Source organism: Alligator sinensis, unplaced genomic scaffold, assembly GCF_000455745.1.
Source record: "Alligator sinensis unplaced genomic scaffold, ASM45574v1 scaffold329_1, whole genome shotgun sequence".
Classification (NCBI taxonomy): Eukaryota; Metazoa; Chordata; order Crocodylia; family Alligatoridae; genus Alligator; species Alligator sinensis.
Window position 1 is genome coordinate 721,196 of NW_005842550.1, and position 8,182 is coordinate 729,377.

The following is an 8,182-nucleotide window of genomic DNA, read 5'->3' on the forward strand; positions in this document are numbered from 1 at the left end:
TTTGTCTTCATTCTGTCATTTAGGTTTATTATCATTATATAGTTTGAATATATTTTTGTGGCTTAAAAAACAGTGTGACCATAAACACTGCCTGTCCCTGGAGGCTGGGGAGGGGGGCATGGGGAACTCCTGCAGGCAGCTCCAGTGCTATTGGTGGGGGGGTGGTGAGAGCCGACCAGCGATCAACAACCACCCACAGACACCGCTGGCAGCGTCAGCAGCATCCAGCAGTGATTAGGGACTGCCTGCAGATGCTGATGACAATGTCAGTGGCAAAGGGAGGAGTGACAAGTGGCGACTGCCCACAGACGCCATCAGGAATGTCAGCGGCACCTTTTTGCAGGGGGTGCACTGCCAAGCTCAGGAGGTGCACGTGCACCCGCATGCACCCCCTATGCATCACCAATGAATGTGACACTTCTATAAGCTACTCATGTGTTGAACTGCTTTTGGTTTAATTAATATTCATGATTAATTAAATGTGGATGCATTTGAGCAGCAAGGCTTTAAGAGAAACATGACATCCTGAGTCAGGGGTTGGCAACCTACAGCCTATAGTCAGGATCAGGCTTATGAAGAGACTAGATCCAGCTTGTGGCAGCTCAGTGAATTGGCTGCACACTCCAGCTACAGCAGCAGAGGAGGGGTGACCCCAGGAGTCCTGTTATCTATTGTGTTCAGTTTAGTCTTTATGGCTGCCCATACACATGCTCAGAGGTATGTGTGTGGGGGGCGCATTTTAATTAAAGCAGTTCTCAGAGAGCTACTCTAATTAAAACACCTTATCATGTGTATTAAGCGCCCCGCCCCCCGCATTTCAAAATGGCTGCATGCTTTAACAAAAAGTCATCCAACAAGATTTAATTAAAGCACTCCAGTTGTCATTTTGAAATGCATGGGGATTAATACATGTGACGATAAGGCTATTTTGGAGCATTCTAATTAGAATGCAGAACAATATCGATCAAGTATGCTCTGAAGCATTCTAATTAGGATGCATTGGAGTATGTGTATAGGCAGCCTCTGTTACAGAAGAGAAGGCATCCCTGGGGTCCTGGAACCTGCCTTTTTTAAATCTATTCCCCCTCACTGATCACTGCAGGGTGGGAGGAGATGGCGGGGAGGGAGGGAAGATGTGTTACAGCCCATGGCAGGGGGCTAGGTTGCAAGTATGGCCTGTAAAGGCAAAAGGTTGCCAGCCCTTGTCTTAACATATGTATAATTGTATAATGACTTCTTTGTGAAGAATTTTAGCATAAAAATCTGAGTGTTTACTGTTAACAGAATTACAACATTTCTCCCACAGTCATTTTTTCTTGACAAAAAAAGCAACCATTGTTTCTTTTTGATAGCTTTATATGGTCTCTCCTTTGTAGCACTGGCCTTTTCAGAAACACACGGTACTATCTATATTCCAACTACCTCTTATGAAGGGTCATATAACACACACATAACACTAGAACAACTAGCGCTGTCAGGGAAAATGTTATAGCCCTCATACTTCATGACATTCAGCTCAGCAGATGCGAACTTTGCGAACCATAGAAAAATGGTCTTTTGTTGGAATGACAAAAGAGAAATTAAGCTTCCTTACCTAGATTATTTAGACTGACAGGGTAACAGATCTGGGTTTTCTGGTCCAAATAATGAAGGCTTATAGGATACAGCGTGTGAAAAATGTCTTTTTAAATTTTTTTTTAACTAGAATTATCTTTCTATATCTGATATTTGTAATGACCTACCAGAACGTACAAAGTTGTACCCATTATTTAAAACCAATTTTGTGTGCTTATTATGATGTTACACTTTTAAATGTGCAGCAAATATAATGATATTGTTTTCATAAAATGGAAGGGAGCTGTGAATCTATTGTGACCTTTTTATTTCAAATGTTGTGTATCTATAAATAGAAAAGTTATGTTACTTCTTCTAGCTGCCACCATTACAAACTCAGTCTGGAATCTGAAAGCTGAACTGGGTCTGTATTACTGCACCTCCCTGAATCCAAGCCAATTTCAAATTTAAGATGACTCCCCAATAATTACAATCTATACAAGGAAATTGTATTTATAATTTTAAAATAATTTTCCATGTATAGAATCTAATTACTGGAGGATCATCTTAAATGTATCTCCTATTACTGCTGCAATGGGGAAAGCAGGGGCAGGGAGGCAAGCTGTGCCAGAAGGGATGGTAGTGAGGAGGTAGGGAGTGGGGGGGAGGGGCAAGTCAGGGGTGTCAGAGGGCCTGACATTGTCCCCCTGCCCCTCTCCCCCTGAAGCTTGTCCACTCCAATACTTGTCCCCCTTCCACCAGAACCCTTGACACCCCCCTCAGTGCCTGTCACATGTCCTGCTTGTTTCATGACCTGCCCCAGTCTCTATGCCCCGCTCCCACTTGGCCCTCCCATTGCCTTCCCCCCAGCCACTGCTTACACTGCATCATAGCTCTGGCTCCGGCCCTGATCTAGCCTATATATATATCCAGTAAACAGTTATTATATCTCATAGGTAGAATTCTTAATTACAAAGAATGAAATAACATGTAATATCCAAATAAATGTATTCAAATTACTTATTTAATCATTTTAGCTTCTATTAAAGAATTGTGCCATTTTCTTGAATTTGTCATTTTCTTTTTATAGCTGTTCATTGAAAAATCCTTGATCTGTGGATTATTTTGAGGCACTTAATTGAGTGTATTCAACAAGCTTGACATTTGAACCTTCTTCAAATGTTCTTGTTGATGTTTATTTTTTGTCTTGAAGTGATGACTAGAAGCTTCAGCACAGACAGAGAGTAAGAGACAGCCCTGTCCCAGTAGGTTTATAATCCATAGGATTTATTCAAAGCCTACTGAAGTTACTAAAAAAAAATCACTTTGACTTCAAAAGGCTATAGATTAGGCCCCATTGCTTAGGTCCTGCAATCTAGGAATGGAACTTTGCAATTATGTGGATCTAATTCCAGGGTTGAGGCCAAGTTTTAGACATGATGTCACAAGCTGAGAGATGATCAAGGATACTTGCAACAAGAAAACAGACTTACACAAAATGGGTCTATATAATTTTCAGGTTATTTGTTAAAGCTACTAATAAATTAGATTTATTAGTGAAGATAGTATTAAAGGGATGCTGTAGTCATAATGGTCCAACGATCATGCAACAGGCAAGGATTTTTTGGAGCAATAGTTTTATTGGACCAACTGTATAGTTGGGATAAAGTTAGAAAAGATTTGGAACATTTCAGGTCATCTCTCTAAATTTATTCCAACTGTACAGATTACACCCCCCAAAATCCTTGCTTCTTAGTTTTATTAGTGAAGTCAGCAGTCTCCACTGATCGCCTGCTCTACAATATTGACTTAAAATTCAGTTTCTGTGAACATTCCAGCCTGTAAACATTCTGGACCACATTATTGACCCATGTTAATTTCAAGCGTGGACCTGATTCCCAGTTGTCTTTTTGCTTGTACAGACATTTACTCACTTGTGAAGTGAAGTAAATAACATGGACATCAATGGATAAGCTCTTTTTTGCAGAGGCTTTCTGAACTGCTGGGGAAACTTTGAACTCTGTATCTAATGTCCAGTCAGCAAAAGACAAGCACCAGCCAGATGAAACTTTCCTATTTGGCTTTTTATCTGATGTTCCATTTCACATAATGAAGAATCTGGTATCTATCAGAAAATATCTTCCTACTGCCTCCTTCAATTCTAAGTTGGTTCAGGCAAACCCACAGACTCAATTTCCTGTCACCTTTGGAGGCCAGCTGCACAAAAGGAAGGAAACTCAGTTTGCTTCCTGAATGGGCTTGAATACATTGTTTCAGTGAAAATTCAATCCTTCTATACTAATGCAAAATTAAGACATTTACACACCCTAGCTCTGGCAATGCTATAACTCTACCCTGCTTCTATGAAACAGTGTGTATTTGGACTGGACTTTCAGAGAAACATTTACAATTGTCGAAGCAGGTCCTGGCTCTGAAGGCAGCCATGATGCCCTCTGATGGCCCTTGACTTGTGCCCTCCGCTCCAGCTCCTCAGGGTCCCCTCCCTTCTCACACACCTGCCACAACTTGATGTAATTGTATAAAAGGGGTAAAAGGGACTGTTAATCTCCCAGGGTCTAAGAGTGAACCCAGTTCGGCTCTGCCTTGTCCCTGGGATACTTATTTGTGGTCCACCTAGCTTTGTAGGTGCCCCAAGGCACCAGTTGTCTCACAAGCTATTCGTGACCTCTGTCCACCCCTATATCCATGCCCATACCTCACAGATGTTACTCTGTCCACAGTTTGGTCTTCTTATAGAGCTCTCAGCTCTCTTGGCTTTAGCCCCCTTTATTCTAGCTGTAGGTTTCTAGCCCTGGCTCCAGTAGTAAGGTGTAGCGGGGAGCACGGGGTGCACATGCACCCCCTGAGGGTGCTGGTGCACCCCCTGACAGCAAACCTTCCCTGCTTAGACGATGGGTGTGCTGGAATGGCCCAATGTATTTCCAAGCACAAACATTAAGTATATTAAATAACATTTCATTCATATTTTCTTAACAGACTGAGCATCATAAAACAACACATACAAATGAAGGGGCAAGGCTACATGCTGTGTGCACCCAAAATATCTACTCCAGGACCAGCCCTTCTTACCACTAACAATCATCTGTAGCCTTACAGAATGTGGATCTTACTATTTTCTTTTTCTGTCAACTACCATTTGGGCTTTGGAGGCATGGCCTATACATCTCTAATTATGTTATGAATCCATAATGTGATTGCTGTATGTGATAAAAAGGAAAAATATTTTGAACTAATCAAATCTTATTTGGAAGAGGATATAATTTTAACTACTGACTTATCCGTTTCTTATTTTAGCATAATTATCTGAACTAAAGGCAACCTATTCCTGTACCTCATTCCCTCACATTGCCCTTTTGAACTTCTTTTATAAAGCTAGCAAACATGACATATTACATACACAAACATTTGCTGAAATTTTGACTATAAAGACATAAGGAAGAACTTCTTTAAAGTCCAAGCCCCCAAGGTCTGGAATAGACTGCCACTGAAGGTGGTTCAAGCATGTAGTTTGAACACCTTCAGGAGAAATTTGGATGTTTATCTTGCTGGGATCCTATGACCCCAGCTGACTTCCTGCCCCTGGGGCAGGGGGCTAGACTGGATGATCTTCCAAGTTCCCTTCCAGCCCTAATGTCTATGAAATCTATGAAATCTATGAAATATAATACCTATAAGAAGGTAATCCATTCTGTCTATGGTAAAGAATTGTACTGTTAAGCTGTGATGACAGACTTATTTTATAGTATATGACACAATGGATTTACTCTACTTCAGTGTTGAGTGATTTAAATGTAGTAAGACATATGCATTCTGCTACACTAATGAAGACAGACAAGGCTTCCATTAAATAGTTAATGTCTTCATATTTATCATGCCAGGACATTCAATAAATAGAAGATACATTCCCTTTATTCCAAAACACAGAATTGTTAAACTATCCTCCTGTTTAAAAATCATCAGCTGGTTCTTGAAATATGTCTTACTTTCAATTCAAGAAAGTTACAATGTAGCATGATCATTACTTTCATGAATCTTTTTTATTTTTTTCTCAGCTCATTTTATAATTATAAAATAAAACAACAGGCCAAATTATAATATTTAAAAATGAAAGTATGGCTCTGTCTACAAAGTATCCTGGCTCACAACTGAAACACATTAAAGAGTTTCTTCATGTTTCCAAATCTGTGGCTTTCCAAACTGTTAGAAAAGAACTCAGCATTTATTTATCTTCCTTATGTGCTTTACTGAGTCCAGACCTGTACCTACAGTGTTCCCTATCATAATCTCTACGTTTTCTTAAAACTAAAAATAAAATAATGTATAAACCTCTAGGGCCAGAACCTGCAAAAACAGGAGCACACAGAAATGGCTCTGGTGCTTCTCTGACCCCAGGGCATCAGGGACAATTGGAGGGGGATGGGGTAGAGAGGAAGGGGCAGAGGGTGTCTTTGAGCAGAAAGGGAAAGATTTTCACATGCTTTATGAACTTTAAAAAGTCCCCAGAGGATCCCGTGGTTCAGTGCAATCCAAAAAGAGGGGTGTAGTTGCACCTGCTCTGAATATAGAACGAAAAGCTGCCCTATTCCTTTAATTTCTTCCAATGAAAACTGCCATTCTCACATACTCCTTCCTATCAACAGTTATGGGTGGAATCTGATGGATACATTGTTTAAGTCTTAATTATTAGTTTTTTATTGTTTTTTCTTTATTTATTGAATGCAACTTTCATGGCACTGTAAGTTTACTCAGAACCTTAAAAACATACAGTAAGACTATATGTCTTGTCTGCGAGAGATTACAGTTTAACAGATGTCCCCCAGATGGTCACCAACACAAAATCACCCATATGAATCATGGAAATAAAATCAATTTTTCAGTAAATATTTATAGATAATTTGGCTTGATACAATATGACCTTTGCTGAAGGAAAAATAAGAGAAATTATTAAACATACATAACATTGGAAACATTGTCATTTCTAGCTGTCAATTCCTAAGATCTCTTCAAAATAAAATATTTTATATACAACAAATCCCAACATGTTTTTGAAATAGGCTTTCTAGACCAAAGCAAACTTTAGAATCACCGGCAAGCAAATTAACAAATTTGGTACATTTTATGGGCTTGTCCAAAATTATCCAATGATTTATTTAAGCACCCCATGACCTGGGCTAGATTTGAAACATGGGGCTCCTCATGGGCCAAATCTGCTGGGCCAGTGGCTATGCCAGCAACTTCCAGGGTGGCGGTAGAAGCAGTGGCTACAGTGATGGGGCAAGTGGCTACAAGCCAAAAAGCTACTTTCTGCCATGGAGGCAGCATAGGTGGTGGAGGCAGCAAGGGCTGCCATGGGGTGAATGGCAGCAGGCCAAGAGGTGGCATCCCAAAGATGCTGTAGGGCAAGCACACAGTGGAACTAAGAATCTGATTTCTTCTCATTTCCTTAAAGGAATCATCTGAAACAGAAAAAAAAAATGCAATGAGTGCTCAGGCCACCTGTCCAGCTGCACAAGAAGGACCAGATTCCTCCATACAAAGAGATGGTGCCCTGTATATGCTCACTCAGTGCAATTGGAAGCTAAACCAATGCACAGAGAATAGACTTGGCCTCAGGCTATTGAAAGAACTTTAAGATGTGAGAGCTACTAATTTAAAACTAGAAAGGAAAAAGCATTCTCCCTGGTGGTGCTGTACTTCATTTGCAGAAAGCTGTGCTGAAGCATATTAGGTATTTAAAAGACTGTAACACCACCAAGCTCATCTTTGAAAGAGACAGATCTGGGTAACTGTCAACTACTTAAGGTTATGGGAGACTACAGCATGCTTTTGCAGAAAAGCTTTCTTCCTCCCATGCATTTACAAGAGAAAGAATATTGTTTAAGCAATGCATAGTTAACTTGTGAATTCATTGCCACAGGAGGTGGTGGAGGCAGATAGCACAGCCAGATTAAAAAAGGGATTGGATAAATTAATGGATGATAAATCTAGTAATGACTATTGAACAGAATGGTTAGAGATGTTTCCTCTGGTCTGACCCAGTAAGACTCCCAGCAATCTTCCCTCCTTTCCTCTGACGCTAAGCAGTAGCTCTAGTATCATAGTATCATAGTAGCTAGGGTCAGGAGGAACCTGAACAGATCATCTAGCCTGACCCCCTGCCACAGGCAGGAATGAGTGCTGGGTTCACAAGACCCCAGACAGATGATCGTCCAACCTCCTCTTGAATATGCCCAAGGTAGGGGCGAGGACCACTTCCCTGGGAAGTTGGTTCCAGATTTTGGCCACCCTAACTGTAAAATATTGCCTTCTGATCTCCAACCTAAACCTATTCTCCATCAGCTTATGACCATTGTTTCTCGTCACCACAGGTGGTGCTGGGGAGAAAAGAGCTCTCCCTATTTGCTCTTGATCTCCCCTGATAAGATTGTTGGCAGCCACCAGGTCCCCCCTCAGCCTCCTCTTGCTGAGGCTGAACAGGTTCAGGTCCTTCAGTCTCTCCTCATAGGTCCTGTCCTGCTGCCCTCTCACCAAGCGGGTGGCCCTCCTCTGAACCCTCTCCAGGCTGGCCACATCCCTTTTGAAGTGCGGCGCCCAGTACTGGACGCAG